The 19,085-nt window shown below is 38.4% G+C and overlaps 1 long non-coding RNA gene across 4 annotated transcripts in view; it reads right to left on the bottom strand.

Annotated features, from left to right (window-relative positions):
- Positions 1-19,085, bottom strand: part of LOC134298377 (uncharacterized) — a 165,673-nt gene that overhangs the window by 97,921 nt on the left and 48,667 nt on the right. The window contains exon 1 of one of the 4 annotated variants that reach the window (XR_010005418.1): positions 14,380-14,533. The exons of the other annotated variants lie outside the window; for them this stretch is intronic. This is a non-coding gene — a long non-coding RNA (uncharacterized LOC134298377). Of the gene's footprint in view, positions 1-14,379; positions 14,534-19,085 lie in introns of those variants that run through there. 4 annotated transcript variants of the gene reach the window in all.

Here is a 19,085-nt window from a genome sequence, read left to right as displayed (position 1 = left end):
TGGTCTGGTAAAAGCAGTCCAAAAATAATTTTTAAAGGCCTGCAATGTACTTACACAACATTTCTAGACTACCTGTTTACCATGTTTTCCTGTCATAAGGCAGAATATGCAGAATAAAATTGGCTGCACAAAACGTGGTGAAACGCTAGGCCATGAAGTCCTGTTGAGCTTAGATGACAAACAACGATGTCCTGTTGAAGAATATTCATGTGCATAAATGCCTCTTTTTCTCTTTTCATGTGCATAAATGTCTCTTTTTCTAAAAATCTTCATAAAGAAGAAAGACAAATACTTGCTTAAGCTAGAGACCCTGCACTAAGCAGAAGTTGAACTCAACAGCCTCTTTTAACTCTTGCAGGCTGGACAACTATCTAACGTTTCAAGCATATTTCCATGGAAATCCTCCCCAATGAAATCTGAACAATCCCCTCCATCCTGTCTTTTAGGAAAAAAACTTAAGACATAGTTATTGTGGGACCAAGCATTTGAGCAACAATTATAGCAGTATAATAATTGAGAACTTTTAAAATGTTGACTAATGGTCTGATTTTGGACTACAATTTTAAACTTGCATGATTTTAATTGCTGTTTTAAAAATTAGGTTTTAATTGTTGTAATTGTTATTTTTGGAATTTGTATGTCGGGCATCGAATTGCAGCCGGTTGTGAGGCCACCATGAGTCCCCCTTCAGGTTGAGAAGTATAGGATCTAAGTATGGGAAATAAATACATATTTGAATCCCAATTTTAAAAAAATTGATTAAAACATTGAATTTGTTCATTTGTACATGGTGGAGCATTCGTTATATTTATTTATTTTCTATCTTTTTCTCTCTAGGAAACTCTAGGTCTTCCAGAATGAATCTATGGTCAACTTCTAACTAAAGTTGAGATTTTAGAGAGAATATATTAATAAAATATGTGAATAATAAAAAATATGCAAATGTTAAACTAGCAAATGTGGAGAGCTGACTATACTCAGGATGGAACTGACTCACAGTGGTGATGATTATTTCATGAAATATGGTTATGCTTAAACATGCTTTTTTCATACCTTTTCTTTCATTTTTTTAGTTTTTGCTCTCACTTCAGCTAAATGCTAATATTTTGACAGATACAGACTCAGTCTCCAAGAGAGAGTTTTGTTGAAAATGGCATAGGATTCCATGCTAAAGAAGTGCCAGAATTAACAGGACATGTTCAGTGCCTGGACTTTGAGAACATGAATGCATTTCAAAGAATCCACGTCTGCACAAGCACTGCATGATATATTTTTAACTCACTCAAATCCAATTATAGTCATGCACATGCTATTAACTTAGACATATTATTCCAAAGGCATGTTGAAACTGACTGGCATTTTGAAAAAAAAACTAGTGTGCCAAAGAGAAAATCCAACACAGTGCTTCAATTCCAGGTTAAAAACTGGAATTGTTTTGGTCTGGCTCCAAGTCTTGGTTCCACCAGCCAACTAATTCAGAACAAAAAAATGAACTGGAACCCTATTCAGAGTAGTAGAGGAATATGCCTTTTTGCTATTTAAGTAAAAAACTGTTATCTGCTACCGATTGGAGGGGGACACATTTAGCTTAAAAAAAAAATCTCAGTTCAAAATTCCTCAAAATAGCCCTTTTGGAAAGGATAAAAATAACTACTTTGGTATTCTATAATAATGAATGGCCAGTGTACTTTCAAATCCTGTTCAATTTTTTGTTACAACCAATTTTATATTTTCATGTGTAGTATTTCCAGATTAAGAAATTTAACATTTTGAAACAAGAAAACTATTTGTTTTTGCAAAAACTAGCCATATATACACACACAAACACACAACATTCATAATTTTACTTTATTAATATAATTTTTTTAAAAAAGAAATGGCAAATTTAGATATAGAAAATTTGAAACATTTTAAAAACTAATGTACTGATTCAGGTTTTTATCCTTTCCATTATTTATTCAATTTATATCTCACTTTTCTTCCAATATGGGATCCAAAGTATTATTATTATTGTATTTATTTATACTCTGCTTTATCTCCCCAAAGGAGCCCTGGTGGCTTAGTGTGTTAAAGCACTGAGCTGCTGAACTTGCAGACCGAAAGGTCCCAGGTTCAGATCCCGGGAGCAGAATGAGCGCCTGCTGTTAGCCCCAGCTCCTGCCAACCTAGCAGTTCGAAAACATGCAAATGTGAGTAGATCAATAGGTACCACTCCAGCAGGAAGGTAACGGCAGTCCATGCAGTCATGCCGGCCACATGACCTTGGGGGTGTCTACGGACAATGCTGGCTCTTCGGCTTAGAAATGGAGATGAGCACCAACCCCCAGAGTCAGACATGACTGGACTTAATGTCAGGGGAAAACCTTTACCTTACCTTTACATTATCTCCCCAAAGGGGACTCAAAGTAGCTAGTATTATGTGCTTGGTAATGTTCTCCATCTTTAGGGCTTTGAGGCTCAATAGTAAAAAGGGTTGGTTTCACAGTCAGATCTTCAGAGGACCAGCAGTAAATCTGATCTAAATTGATTAGTTACAACCCATCCATTCCATAATGTCTGAGCAGTAAAAGCAACAGAACATCTATATCCCACGTCTCCATAAAGTTCCTTGCCTTACTCATGATCTTCAGAATGTCAAACCTATATATTGCATCAGGAGGGAAGGCTGAATAGGGATATGACAAAATGGATGTAGAAACTCCATTCACGCTCTCATCAATGGCTCCTTAAACTGTTTGTACATTTTGCTGTTGAGGAGGAGAGGGGCAGAAATTGAATTCTCTTGAAACAACAGAAAAGTGTGTAGACACTTTTCCATGTGTCATGCTGAAATGAATCAAGTCCATAAAACAGTCATGCTGAAAAAAATGGGGTTAAGCCCCCTCAATTCATTTTTAGAGCTACGAGGACATGTAAAATTTCAAAGTATTGGTAACTCTGAAAATGAACTGAGGTTTTTTTTCCAGGACAGCTTGGGAATAAATGTAAATTTGAGAAAAAGAAAGTCATACATGCGATATTTGTTTTCATAACAAGACACGACTTTCCTGTCTTCTCATGATGTGGCCAAAATACTTCATCTTTGCCTCTAATATCCTTCCCTCCAGTGAGCAGCCAGGCATTATTTCCTGGAGGATGGACTGGTTGGATCTTCTTGTGGTCCAAGGAACTCTCAGGATTTTCCTCCAGCACCAAAGTTCAAAAGTGTCTATCTTTCTTTGCTCAGCCTTCCTTATGGTCCAGCTCTCGCATCCATAGGTTACTATGGGGAATACCATTGCTTTCACTATGCGGACCTTTGTTGCTGGTGTAATGGCTCTGCTCTTCACTATTTTATTGAGGTTGGCCATTGCTCTCCTCCCAAGAAGTAGACGTCTTCTGATTTCTTGGCTGCGGTCTGCATCTGCAGTGATCTTCGTGCCTAGAGATATAAAGTCTGTCACCGCCTCCACGTTTTCTCCTTCTATTTACCAGTTATCAATCGGTCTGGTTGCCATAATCTTGGTTTTCTTGATGTTTAACTGCAGCCCAGCTTTTGCACTTTCTTCTTTCACCTTTGTGATAAGGCTCTTCAGCTCCTCCCCACTTTCAGCCATCAAAATGGTATCATCTGCATACCTAAGGTTGTTAATGTTTCTTCCAGCAATTTTAACCCCAGCCTTGGATTCATCAAGCCCCGCACGTCGCATGATGTGTTCTGCGTACAAATTGAAAAGGTAGGGTGAAAGTATGCAGCCCTGCCGTACTCCTTTCCCAATCTTGAACCGTATACCTGGGCAGATTGTATATAAAACCTGGTTTTTCAGTAAAACTTGAAAATACTTTTCACTCATATTTCATGTAATTTCCCCATTTCCAGAAATGTAAATATGCCCAGGGATACGAACCTGGAGGGACTAATTGCTTACATCTCCCTTATCCAATATATTCCTTTGGATATGGACCATGGTCTCTATATCTCTAGTATTGCTCCAGCACACAAAATCCAGCCTACATTAAGATCAATTTGATCAAATTCAAAAGAAAAGGAGCACTTTTGTTAAAGTGCTTTAATAGCACTTATGAAGTAATTCTTTAGAAGTATTGATAGCATTGTGAAGATGATATCCATAGCTGATATCATGAGGGAACATGGAATTAATGTGGAACGCAAACCATTTCAGGTTACAATCAGTGTCTTGAGGTGTATCTGAAAGGCCACAGAAAATACTGATATCTTATGCCTTATTGATTGACTCAACTGTATTTCTTTCCCAAAGGGCAATGTTATCTTGATATCTCAACTGTCACTCCTTCAGCTTTAATTTTGTTGGACAATCTGCTCTACTGCAATTTAAGAGATGAAGTGAAGTTGAGCCTGTGAGGTCGAACTTCCATCCTTGTTCATGAAGCACTCCTATATTTCACAGTTCTCAGACCTCACTAAGCTGAATGAATGTATCTGTTGATCTGAGTGTGTTCCCCTATTCTATGTTACGCGTTAGTCCACACAACTGTCTGTTATGACTAGAGCTGGATCAGCTCTAGCTTTGAGCACTGGTCACTTTCTGTAGTGGATTGTACAAACTGTGCTTCCTGAATTCAGCTGCTTAACCCATACTTCTTGTTTCACTCTCCTTTTCAGGCTCTTCTGTTTCCTTAAGGTGTTTATTGCATCTTTTTCATGGCTTAATCCTCTCTATTGTGCCTCCTTTTCTGACGTACATACAAAAGTCTGAGATGCTGCTTGCTTATGTGTGGTCTCAAGGGGTGCCAGAGCGATAGCAAGCTGATTTTTGGCTGAGGGGGCTGCAATGTTGGAACTGTAAATGAGTTCAATTAGCAGTTCAGAGTGAAGACCCCACACACTGGGCCTGGGGGAGGGAGGGGGAACTGCCATTCTTCCATCCTTACTCCCCCAGGGTGAGTGCGCCGACCCCTGGCACAAGGGTCATGCCACACCGCAGACAGAGCTGGAGCGCAGGAAAATCGACAGATCAGAGATGCAATCTGTAGCCCCATTCAAGCCCCCTCCCTTGTACAACTCAGGGGGTTGGAGCTCCATCATTTGGAAAGCATTTGCTAACATATGGATTGCCTTTAAACTCCAACTTTTTAAAATCACTGCATTTCCCATTTCCATTCTTAATTGTGGTTTGAGGATTTTCCTATCTTTGCCTCCTATGCCGTAGAAAGCATCATGGCAAATAGAAAGCAATAGCAAATCTTTCAAAACAAGCAATGACAAATTTTAATCCTATCACATGACTCCACAAACATAAACAGCAAAAGAACAATTTTTCTCAACCTCCCATGGAGTAACCTTCTCGTCAACAACCAATTATAACAAATCACATGCATTGTATTTAGTGCTAGCAAATAAAATATTTAATTGAAAAGCAGAAACCTTTCATTTCTCCCCAGAATGCAATCAATCTGAGGTCATTTTCTAATTTTGGCATTATATTTTTAGTATTATGGAGGTCTCAATCCAAGAAACACCCCAAATAAAAAACATCAGCCAATTGGACATGCTAGATGAAAATGTTCTGCTGTATGCTTTTCTGTTCCAGAAGAAGAGGCAAAAGACTGCTTGAAACACATATGGGGAATCTATTTTCCTTTTCCACTACATGGCTTTTCTTTTCTTTCTTTTTTTTTTTTTTTGCAAGTGGGGGCATGCCTTGATTTTGTGCTACTATTTTGAGCAAAGATATTTCTCATTTTGAATAGGGCTGCCACCAAATTAGATCTCCTTTAGCTGATTACTTATCTGCCTTTTAAGTGTTGTGAGCAGTATATCAATTACATCTAAATAAATCTGCATATTCTCATCAGTACAAGTGCCATGTTGTATTTAAGGACGAGCAAATTCTTGTATTTTTAATAAGCAAGAACTAACACTCGCTGCTAATAAAAAGATCATATAAAACAATAAAATGTTACCTATGTTCCAGTGACCAATTTCAAGTCAATACTCCAAAATGTGTCTGACATTCTGGAAGTAAAAGTAGTGGTTGCAACAATTAATTGGGGAAACTATTTCTAAAAAGGTTAAAAAACAGACATTCATGCCAAATTCTACCTTTGGCAAAAAAGTGGTGAGAAAAACAGAAGTGGCCATACAAATATATTCAGAGGTAGCTATATTGGCCATGCAACAAAATACAAAATTTACACATTTATTGCCCAACCAAAATGCAGAAAATACATCATGCATCCCTTTGAAGCTTCACTGGCTTCTTCATAAGGAAAAAATATTTAAAACTATACTGGAAAAGAAAAATGGTGATATGTATTAGTGTCACACGCTTACTTTTTGCCTCAGATATTTATGTGGTCAATTAAAATAATCTGGAGGGATCTCTGTGCAGAGGTAACCCCCTCCTCCTATTTAAAATGTTTAAAAGCAATGGTAAAGACGCCTCCAATGCCAGGAACTACCGACCAATATCTCTCCTATGTAATCTATATAAAGTATATGAGAGGATGCTATTAAATTGATTAGGGCCTGTTACTGAACCCCAGCTCATTCTGCAACAAGTAGGTTTCAGACCAGGGAAAAATTGTACAGCCCAAATTCTTAATCTGAGTGAGTTCATCGAGGAAGGATATGAGAAAGATTGCATCACGGAAACAGTTTTTGTGGACCTTAAAGCAGCCTATGATATAGTGCAACATAGGAAAATGCTTCATAAAGTATACCATATTACCCGGGATAATGTTTTTACAAAAATTGTCCAGACCCTCCTAGAAAACTGTAGCTTCTATGTGGAGTTTCAAGGTAGGAAAAGTAGATGGAGGAGACAAAAAGATGGTTTACCCCAAGGCAGCATTCTTGCACTGATCTTGTTTAACATCTTTACTCACAAAGCGTTTTATATATGCTGATGACCTTGGCCTAACAACACAAGAAAAAGACTTTGAAACAGTTGACATCCAACTTACTAATGCCTTGAAAGATCTCTCCAGCTACTACAAAGATAACCATCTGATGACTAACCCTGCCAAGACACAAGTGTGGGTTTTCCACCTACGGAACCGTGAAGCCAATAGGAAATTGAAAATTACCTGGGAAGGCCAAGAGCTTGAACATTGTTTCCGTCTTAAATATCTTCATGTCACCTTAGATCGAACACTGCATGAACACCAAGCACAAAGTAGCTGCACACAGTAACATCCTGTGGAAACTTACTGTCAATGCATGGGGTGCAGACACAAAATGAATAAGAACATCAGCCCTGGCCTTGTCTTACTCAACTGCTGAGTCTGCTTGCCCTGTTTGGCACAAGTCTGACCATGCGAAGCAGGTGGACATAGCATTGAATGAAACATGATAAATTCTACAAGCTAGCTAGCATTCACACCCCCCCCCCCCCCGGCAGTGTGCAACAGGAAAGTGCTGCTAACTGTGAGAGAAATAAGGCTGAACACTGTGAAAGCCATCCTCTGTATGGCTATCAGCTTCCCCCAGTAGACTCAAATCAAGGAAAGGCTTCATGAGAACCATCACTCCTTTTAACATTCCTTCAGCAACAGCAAAAGTATCCCTCTGGGCAGTTAAACCAGGAAATCCCAATTGAATGCCCCCCCCCCCACGAGGGTCTGCCTCCAGGGGCAAACTAAGAATGGGCAACTTGGAAGTACCTGAACAGACTCAGAAGTGGAGTGAGCAGATCAAAAGACTACCTGACAAAATGGCACTACCTAAAAGAATCTTCCACCGTGTGCTACTGTGGAGTAGAACAGACAACTCCAATTTGTATGCTTGCCCACAATGTCCTGCCTCATGTACAGAGGAAGAATTGTTTGAGGCTATAGACAATGTGGTCACTGTTGCCCATTTTTGGTCAAAAGTTATTTAGTCGCTTGTGCTCCTATTTTTATCAGTTTTATACTAATTTATGCAATGCTTTTGACATGAAATAAACCCCCTCCTTGGTCATGTAGGGCCAATGGACAAAGGATAAAAGATAGGTAATAACATTTTCAACCTCATTAGCAACAGAAAAGTCACTTCCTCTGAGATCCAAGTTGCCCCTCTGCTGTGCAAAGCTAACATTAGGCAGGGATCATCTAATTTCTGAAGAAGTCTCCCTTCTATTACATTGGAGGTATATGTTGTATAGGTAAAATTTGACCATTGCAGTCCAAATGAAAGAGTTTTACCTTTGTTTGGGGTAAAAACTTTGAGAGAGGCATGGGAGCAAAGATTGCTAAGGAAAAGACCAGGATGGCTCTTTGACTTGCTGCTGATAAGATTCCTTGATAAAAGAAAAAGCCCTCATTGACTCTTTTTGGGGTGTCATGTGCAGACCTGTGCAGCAATAAGTAAATGTCAGCTGGTCTGAAATACTGCCCTATTAATCTACAATGACACAGAAACACCCACTTTAAGAATCAGTCTTGAAACATAGGTATGTAACCTGGGGTTAAGCCCAATTGAAGTAATTGAAACTTAAATCTGAATGAAAATACAAGGACTGTGTTGTGAAAACTTTAATGGATTATTTCCAACATCTTTCCCTCCTTTTAGTTGGTTGATCTACCAATTAGACATTTTTGCAGCTTCGTATCCTAAATATTAAATTAATGTTAGATTCTGATTAAAGCATCTGGAATGTATTGTGTTCAACAGTAACAGATGAACTGCCTGGTTTGCAAGAACAATAGAGGAGAAAAGACAAAGATGCTACCACTCATATTGAAAGGCGTGAAACAAATGTTTCTACCTGGTGAGGGCAGGCAAATATGTTTACCCAGAACTTCTTCCTCACCTAGTATTAATCTCTATGGCCATTGACGCACTCAGATAGAGAAAGGCCAATGAGAATGTATCACTTGGCAAAGATTTCTACAGCATAAGGAAGACATCTGGAATTATCTTTTGTCCTTTACTTCTCTAACACATAGTTTTGGTCCAGGATACGCATTTGGCTATATTAACTATGATGTAAGTGGAAAGTAATGTATATGTTTTAAAATATTCACATAGGTTTTTTTAAACAGAAGGCTTCTACCCGTGTCTTTGTGTTAAACACAATCTTTTTCTTTTTGGCAGTCAAAACACTCATGTGTTGGCCCAATCTCATCTCATCTCTTTCCCTCCAAATATGAAAATGCCCTGACACCTAAAGCCTTTCTTATTATTGGAAAGTTCCTATCGACTTGGATGTCATCAGGTATGTGCAGCCAAAAACAAGATGGTACTCACAACTTGTTGAGTCTTTCTCTGCAAAAACTCAATCTACCTCTAATAGCCTCCCCTTAATCCCCTCCATTCCAATCTCATGTGACGTGGAGGAATCCTTAAAAGCTCAAAATTACTGGCAAAAAAGAAAGGAAGGAAAGAATGATAATAAAAGAGAAAGAATATTTTTTAAAAATATATCTGCATATAGATAGAAGCCAGTTGGAAGGTAAACAGCTAAACAGCAGGCCTAAACACCTTAAAAGGAACTAGAATTTTGTAAGCTCAGCAGAGTCACCACTGATTAGTATTTGGATGGGAGACCCATCAATGAATATTAGGCACTTTAGCATCTATTTCAGAGGAAAGAATGGATAAAGCCACCAAACTCTTCCTTGCCTAAGAAAACCCTATGAAATTCAGCTGGTCACCACAAACTGACAGGTAACTTTGAAGGCATGCATGCACACGCACACACATGTATACAGCTACACATCTTTTAGCATGAGGTATGTATGTCAAAGGAATGTGCATGAGTAAAATTCATACGGGGTATGTGTCATTTATTTCTTTCCCATCAGCCAAACTCCTAAGTTACTAGTTGCATTTTTAAAAAATTCCAAAGCCAAACTGTTTTTCAATGTGATCTTACAGATGTTTATTTGGCACAAATTACAACAAGTTCAGCGGAAGCCTTTCCCAAGTCAGTGCAAAAAAGACTGAAGCTTAATTTAAAAAAATACTGGGAAAACCCACCTTAAATTTAAGCACTTTGACCTATCTTCATTTTGGGACACTCTTCATTTGGCTTTCATCCGTGTCTGCATTTATGTGTATATTCATTTGTATATAAGCAAGGATTGATGCATATTAATGTAAATACAATAATATGACTATTCAACAAAATGTGAATCAAAAGATGAACCAAAATACAATCTCTCTATATGTGGTCTCTAAACAATCATATACTGTAGCTTGATTGGGCAGCTTTTATCTCCTTGAACACTTTAATCACTAGTTTTAACGCTGAAAGCAAGCAAGCAGTACACATTAATGTTTTATTTATGAGTAGCAGTAAGGGTGTAAAGTTGGTAGGGTTTTTTAAAAAATATATATATTTTGCTGTTTTCTTCCCAGCTGAAAACCATTTCACCTCTCCTAATAGACATTCAGCTTCCATGTTTCCCCCATCTGCACCCTATTTGTACAAATGATCCTGTGTCTTTAGAAACCATCTTCAAACAAAACAATTATTTTAAAAAACATACCCACACATCCAGCCCAATCCACATTGTGCCTTAAACATTGGTGCAGATTTTTTCTCTCTTAATATGGAAAGAAGGAGGGGAGGGAGAGAAGTTAGAAAAGGGAGGCAGTGGAGGGAGTTGCCTAGTGAATGTGTTATTCACTTTCCTGAGCCCACTCTTTAAAGCTGCTTTGTAGAGCTCTTTAATGTTGGGCAAACTGAAAAGAAAAACAATAATTAGAGATAATTGCTTGTGTCCAAACACAGGCATCAAAGCCTTTGGGACTCATTTGTCGTGGGCCCTGGTGTGTGATCCAGAAAAGTGACCCTTATTTTACTTAGAGTGGGGGTACACATAGAAAGTGGCAGATGGAGGGACCCCTTTGCACTCTCCATCGGCTCAGCTGTGTCTGCCAAGGAGAATAGGCTCAGGGGCCAGGATAAAAGGGATAGAAAGAAGGGTCACAAGAGGTTGAATAATTACCAGGCTAAAGGGTAAAGGAGTGGGAACAGTGGTACTTCACCACCACCTTGGAGTTAGCAGCACTATGCATGTGGCAGGCTGTCTGGGGGACGATGGGATGGGCATCCGCTCTCATTAACTCCATGTTTGGTGGAATCACACACATTAAAGAAGGAGGAACCTCATTAAGACAACGGAGATCTCAACTAAAGCCCTCGGTACTGACTTCAATGGAAATGGTAGTGAATCACCACCCCTGGCTGAATGAGGAGGACCTGAGAGCAAATTAACACTTGATTTTAAAGGATGTTAGATACATCAATGAAGATGACATATACATATATTTCCTTAGAAGCATCCATGCTGTCTTTTATGCTGAGACTCATTTTATAAGAATTTTTCTATGAGCTTGGAATAGTTTCAAACTTTTATAAAAAGAGAGTAATTTTAATAGAAGATTCAGTTTACATTTTTAACCTGTGATGGGGAGATGAGGATTGAATGGCAAGTGGGCAGGTTGGAAGTGCTGCACAGAATTTTGATTTTAAACAGACACAAGAAAGAACCAACAAACAACAAATGTAACAAATGCTAATTCTCTGAAATGTCTGTTAGCATAGCTTAGAAAACCATTATAATATTTAAATCCGCCCTGAGACCCCTCAGGAAGATAGGGTGGAATATAGAGTATTATTATTATTATTATTATTATTATTATTATTATTATTATTATTATTATTATATGAGGAAGTTTCATAATTATTATAAGTAGAGTATTACTTCCCAAAAATTCTGATATTTGTGTATAAAACTGCCTTCAGGCTATGTACCTTCAGGTGTACATGAAAAATACATCAATTTCATATTTGGACTAGGCTCTCAGCTCTAAGATTTCTTATAAGGTATATGCAAGTATTCCAAAATTGGGGGGGGGGGAGGAGACAGGGACAGAGCACATCTTTTCCCAAGCATTTCAGATAATAGATGCACAACCTGTACTTCATCTCCCACTATTTTAAAAAATGGTTAAAAGGAATATTTTTTGGCAATGATACTTTAAGCTGCTGGTATTTTATGCTTCCTTTGCTTCTTTAAAGGGCAAAATGCATTTAAAAAATCTGAAATGATTTTGCATATCTGACTCAGAGAAAAAGATCTACTTTACAATAAGACAACCTTGATTTTTTAAAAAATGAATAGAAGAAGCTTGAGAACAGTACAGCTCCAGACAACCTTGCATGCTGTCTTTACAACTTGCTGGTTTGTATGATAAGCTAAAGTGAAGGTTTCTAGTTGCCCAGCCTGCCTAGCTGTAATGAGATTGTAATGACCTAAACGATCTGTTGATTAGGGACAATAAATCTGTCCTTTTCATCCTGTCATTTCATAGGGGCCTGAGTAAGGTTATTGGCTTAAAATAAACTCAGTTGATTTTTTACAAAAAGACTTTTAAACAGTAGGTGGGTGTGAAAACTTCTGCAATTAAAATAAGTGGAAAGCTTTGCAGATAAACAATGGTAGATGAATTGTGCTCTGCATATATGCAAATAGGATTTAATTCAACATTTATAGCTGAGTGGGGTTCAGAACAGGGGCCATGAACCTTTAATGAATTTGCATTGTCTAAGTGGCAACATGAATTTAGTGATTTTTTTTATGTTTGGGCATGAAACTGAAGGATCTGAGTGGGAAAAATGCCAGATATTTCTATAACAACTCTTATTCAAAAGAAGCCAACATTGGTCATATTTCAGCAGGACTATTTAATGAATTTACACACCAAACACAGTATCTCATAAGGGCAGTGCTTGCTTCCCCTTAAAATAAGAAAAGTTGAGTCTGCAACTGAAATCATGCCATTCACAATATAACACATATAGAAACAGCCATGCAATAGCCACATTCACACTTTAGAATGTTTAGATTTGACTTTGTTTGCCTCAAGAAATACTACAAAATGAGCACTCTTTCAGATTCTAGCAGAAATTGTGTGTACTCTGCATGTAAACACGTGGAAATGTATTCCATTAAACTGAGGGAGAAAACTGAAGTGTGACAAGGATGTTAGCTATGTCTTCGGTGCTGGGGCTTTTAATCATATTTTTACTATGACTTCTTATGCTTATAATCCATTGATATTATTACATGACTGAATTATTTAAAGGTTATTTTCATTGAGCCTGGTTCAATTACATTTAAACAGTTATGTATGTAAAATTCCAACTGGTATAAACATTGCAATACTGCAAGAAGCAATTTGTAGGGGTATAAATTGCACAATTTTTAGCACTGCCCTGGACATGAAAAAATGACATTATAGATCATGTTGCCTTCCATCCTCTCAAAAGCAGGTGAAAGCAAAATGCTTGTTTATGTCTGTGTGAAGCTGTGGAAAATACAGCTAATGAATGTTTTCAAAATTTCACTGTTGAAATGTAACCACTATTATGCTCTAATTCTGTTCTTTGTTCTGTTCTTAATTCTGTTCTTTCTATGTTATTAACTTTAATATTCTTTTTAAAACGTTAAATGCTTAAAGACCAACTGCAGTTTTATGTATTTTGACTTAAATCATGCAGTGTACATTGGGGAACAGTTCTTAGAAAATGTGTTTTCAGATTGCAGTCCAATTTGAGTACAATGTGGTGCTTGTTTCCAAAAGATACCAAATCCACCTGAACAAATCTGACAGGAATAAAAAAACATGCTGAGGATTTGCATTCTTTTTCTATAAAATACAAATTTCCAAGCCCTGTCCCAAAGTGATTTCATACATTTTGGTACTTTTGATTTGTGCATCATATACTCCTAGCCAACATTGTGCTGCCGCGTATAACACATTTTTCATTACTTTAATTGTAAACTCCACAAATAATGTGTTGCACTGACTTCTTTGATCTTGTATAACCTCAGTTTATTAAGATACACCGAACAGACACGTAGGCGGCTCCCTTATCTCAATGTATCCACAGCAGCCCTGAGCACATTGATCAGGAGGAATATTCACCTCAGAACTCAGTGCACATTTTCCCTGTGTAAAAACACACAGGACAGCACTTTACATGAGATTATAGGAAGGAAATGAATTTACCTCACTTGTCTCGTTGCAATAATAACCTCTTATCTATTACCCTGAATATCATTCTGCAGTGTAGAAGATACTTCATTTCATGCTGTTAATAAAAACACCAATCATATCCCATATTGGATAAGGTAAAGAATCTAAACTTTCCCCTTTCCTTTTAACGCATGTGGGTAAATTGGAATTGGTTCGTAAGAAGCTCAAGGCGCTCTTAATTTGACAACTGTACATACGATACCTTTTTTGCTTTTGCAGAGAGAGACCTATTTAAAGAGGCGTGTATAATCATAAGCATTTAAATCAAGTGACTCGTTTTTGCCTTTCTGGGCACTGTCTCCGACATCAGACAGCAATTCTTGCTAAACCCAACCTAAGTAATGGCAGCAGCAAGATGAAGAGGCAGACACAAGGCTTTTTACCTTTCTTTTTTCCACTGAATGAGGGGTGGTCCATGAAAATTCATTTTGTGAAAAATCTAGCTCCTTTGACCTCTGTAGAGCAACCAAAAAAACGGCCTCAACTTCAAAACTCTCCATGGTTTTAACTTTGCAAGCTTTGAAAGGCAGAAAAAGCTTTTCCATAGGCAAGCTTTGCCTTTGGACCCCTTTGCAATAATCCCACTGCGCCTCCTAGGCGTGGAAAGTGGGAAATGCCTCTCCTGGGTCCCTTCATACAACCAGAGACATTGTCCTCTCCCCCAAATCAAACTGGAAGTGTTTTTAAAAAATTTATTGAGGAAGATTGATTTACAGCTTCAGACAGATCAAGCCTGTTGTTTTCTTAAGAGGTCCTGATTGAAAGAGATGCTTTGTTCCATACTTTACGAAGCATCACCAAAACCCAGGAGGGAAAGGCCCGAAACATGTTGAAGAAAGTGGGTTTCACTGCAGGGATATGAGCATGATAACTGATCATTGAAATTAGTGTGGTGCTATAGTGATATGAAATGTTTAAAATAAAATATCCTTTCCCATTTTTTGTTTGGCATGGGAAGACATATGGTGCACTTAAATTGCCATTAAAGGTTTAAGAGCTACCTCCAGTTTTAAATCTAACAAACAGTGTGTGTTTCAGAATAAAAACTAGATGTGCTAATGGAGAGATCCTCATTCTCACGAAAGCTTGCAGAATTTCCACAAGATTGCCCTAAAAGCAGCTCATAATGCCTAAAACGAACAGCACTGAAAAAACAATTTTATTAAAAAGATAGTCATAACCATGGTGCCACAACACATTATAAAGTTATTAGTCACTTCTGTCTCTAAGTGGATAGTTTCAGGCTACAACAGAAGCATAAATGAAGTTATTTAATAAATAAATTACAAATATATCACATAGGAGGCCAGGTATCTCTCAGTTTCACAAGGCAACCTAGGGTTGTCCAGGAGTAACCTACACATAAGTAGCCTGAATTAATTAAATCAGTTCTTGACTACCAAATCAACACTCATCAATTCTACTGGTTTAATGGTCTACTCTAATAAAAAATATAACCAGATTCAGATCATACATTGGCAGTCATACTTGTGTGCCTTCTACCCAGCCCATACCTCTGCCTTTCCATCCTTACTTCATTTTCTCACCTAGGGATTTTCTCACCTAGGCAAAATTTGTAACTGAAGTAACACATATTTTTATGGTTTTGCTATTTCCCAGAATGATTCCTCATGCATAGCTACTAACACTATCAGTCTAAAGCACAAAGGACCATTTGCACCAATTCTGTTGACCTCTACTTGACCTATTTTTATGTAGTAAAACAATCCCAAGTGAACATAGGTAAAAGGTAGGTCAGGTTTTCCCCTGACGTTAAGTCCAGTCATGACCAACTCTGGGGGTGGTGCTCATCTCCATTTCTAAGCTGAAAAGCCAGCGTTGTGTGTAGACACCTTCAAGGTCATGTGGCCTGCATGACTGCATGGAGCGCCGTTACCTTTCTGCCAGAGCAGTACCTATTGATCTACTCACATTTGCATGTTTTCGAACTGCTAAGTTGGCAGGAGCTGGGGCTAACAGCAGGCGCTCATTCCACTCCCGGGATTTGAACCTGAGACTTTTTGGTCCGCAAGTTCAGCAGCTCAGCGCTTTAACACACTGTGCCACCAGGGGTATAAATAGGAAGAGTATAAATTGAATACTAGGTGAGTGGGTGACTGGGATTGGGTGTAGCAGATTAAACTGCTGAGAAGCTGAACTTGCTGACTGAAAGGTCGGTGGTTCAAATTTGGGGAGCGGAGTGAGCTCCCACTGCTAGCCCTAGCTTCTGACAACCTAACAGTTCGAAAACATGCAAATGTGAGTGATCAATAGGTATCACTCTGGCGGGAAGGTAACAGCGCTCCATGCAGTCATGCTGGCCACATGACCTTGGAGGTGTCTACAGACAACGCCAGCTCTTCGGCTTAGAAATGGAGATTAGCACCAACCCCCAGAGTCGGACAAGACTAGACTTAATGTCAGAGGAAAGCCTTTACCTTTACCTTTACTAGGTCAGTGAGAGATGCCAAAACACAAAATAGTGAAGAGGGTTGGACTCTCATTCTCCTCAGTAAAATTCTGTGAATGTCATTAAGAAGTTGCACAATAATTACATTAATATTTTGCTACTAAGCATCTCAACTCTTCTAGCATTGTCTTTAAGATAGTAGTTTTATCAGGCCCCAGAGAAGTGAGGATGAGATAAGATAATAGGTTTCCACCAAGCATGAGTTGGTTTGGTATTTTCTAATGCTAAAATACTTTTCCAATGCTAAAATACAGGATGGGTGATGCCTGGCTTGACAACAGTACATGTGAGAAAGATTTTGGAGTCTCCGTGGACAACAAGCTGAACATGAGCCAACAGTGTGATGCAGCAGCTAAAAAGCCAATGGGATTTTGGTCTGTATCAAAAGGAGGGAAGTCATGGTACCTCTCTATTCTGTTTTGGTCAGACCTCATTTGGAGTACTGTGTCCAATTGTGGGCACCACAGTTCAAAAGACATATTGACAAACTGGAAGGTGTCCAGAGGAGGGCAACTAAAATGACTGAAGGTCTGGAGACCATGCCCTATGAGGAGCATCTTAAAGAACTGGGCATGTTTTGCTTTCAGAAGAGAAGGTTGAGAAGAGACATGATAGCCATGTATAAATATGTGAAAGGATGCCATAAGGAAGAGGGAGCAGGCATGTTTTCTGTTGCCTTGGAAACTAGGATTCAGAGTAATGGGTTCAAATTACAGGAAAGGAGATTCCACCTAAACATTAGGAAGAACTTCCTGATTGTAAGAGCTGTTCAGCAGTGGAACTCTTTGCCTCAGAGTGTGGTGGAAGCTCCTTCCTTGGAAGCTTTTAAACATAGGCTGGTTGGCCATCTGTCCGGGGTACTTTGATTGTGTTTTCCTGCATAGCAGGGGGTTGGACTAGATGGTCCATATAGTCTCTTCCAACTCTATTATTCTATGATTCTATGATAGAATAATATGTACTCTCCATGAATATTTTCATGAATAGAAAGTATAATTATAGTGTAAGAACTGACTAACCTGCTAGTAACCTGTGAGATTAATTGAATGTCAGGCTTATCAAAGAACATAAGTAATGAAAGGTTTATCTAGTCCAAAATTCTCTCTACACAGTAGCTAATGAGTTATCTATTAGAATCTTTTCAGTCGGGTCATAATATCCAAACATTAAGCTACTCTATACTACATAATATTTCTGATTTGGAATTTTCAACTTGGCTTCCATAAGAGCAAGCTGTAGCATGTAGGCTGGCCTGAGATTAATTCACAGGAATCTAGCTAATAGAATTTGATCCAGGAAGAAATGCTTTATTTCCTGCAATTCTTTCAATTTTGTGTATTGGAATTAGACCAGAGCTCTGAAAAAGATTTGTGAATGTACTAGATGCTTGGATGGCTCCTATACCATGCTGCTCTTTTGAGTAAGTTTATCTTAACAAGAACCATTCTGTGATCAAACAGAAAGGTAGAAATAGATGCCTAAGCCACCTCAAGTCTGTTGAAAATATCTTAAATACATGCAGCATGCTAAATACCTCCACAGATATGCTGTAAAATGTAACGTAGCCCATCAACTTTTGAAATCTGTCAGTTTACCAAAAATTTCCATGAAACACCATGATAGCCAGTCAATAAGTTAACTTTCAGCCCAGAGTTTTCACACTGCACTTACTATAGCATGTTTGATATATTGTACACTGCAGTTCACCTGGCTGTTTTCAAGAGAACACTGCAAATGTATGGGAAATATGAACTGCATGCATATTCAGGGGTCACCATGTTGATCATACAGCAAACTTCACCACCACCCTCCACAAAACAACAACAACAACAACAAAAATAACAAAACAACCCTAACCCTTATGTAGTAGAATATGTACATTTTCTGCAGGGTGGAGTGGGAAAGGAAATTTTCTCTCTTCTGTTTTTCACTGTCAAGTATGACCTTTTCAAATATCAAACATAATTACATGATTTAAGGGTTATTTGCTGCTACTAGAAAAACGTAATATATGCTTCCGTTGTGATTACAATAATCAGTTAAAGCCTAGATTTATTTTAAAAGCACAATTGACACTCACACCCTACCTTGCCTTGTAACCATTTGCTTCCCTGCTCCCTCCTACCCCCCCCCCCCCCCCCGAAAATGTAAGGCGTTAGGTGAAGTCACCCCTCCTTCCTTCTTCATTATCTCAGCTACATAGGGAAGCAGCTAAGGTTGAGCAGGATCTGACAAAAGATGGGGATTATTTTAAGAGGGGAGAGTTGCTTGCAAACATACAAGCTTCCTATGGCAGGAACCAATGGCACAATTACTTGTGTCAATATGGGTTTACAATCCTACTATCATTTCCTTCACTGTGGTGTTTTTAATGATGCGGGATGACCTTGAAGTTACTTATTAGATATACCTGAACAAGGCAATAAACTCAAACTGACTAGCTGAAGCCATTTTTGCTCTCTGCCCCTACAGACAACAGCCTCCGCTTGCAGTAAAACATTCAAAGGAGATGAGGGAGTAGAAGACACCAAAGTGTTTACATGTCTGTCAGAATTGTGTTTTTCTCTCCCCAAGGCCTCTGATCTGTGTGTCGGTTGTTATTCTAAACCACAGGGAACA

Source organism: Anolis carolinensis, chromosome 4 (genome assembly GCF_035594765.1).
Source record: "Anolis carolinensis isolate JA03-04 chromosome 4, rAnoCar3.1.pri, whole genome shotgun sequence".
Taxonomy (NCBI): domain Eukaryota; kingdom Metazoa; phylum Chordata; class Lepidosauria; order Squamata; family Dactyloidae; genus Anolis; species Anolis carolinensis.
Note: the sequence above shows the minus strand (reverse complement) of the source record. Positions and strands in the feature narration are given on the sequence as shown.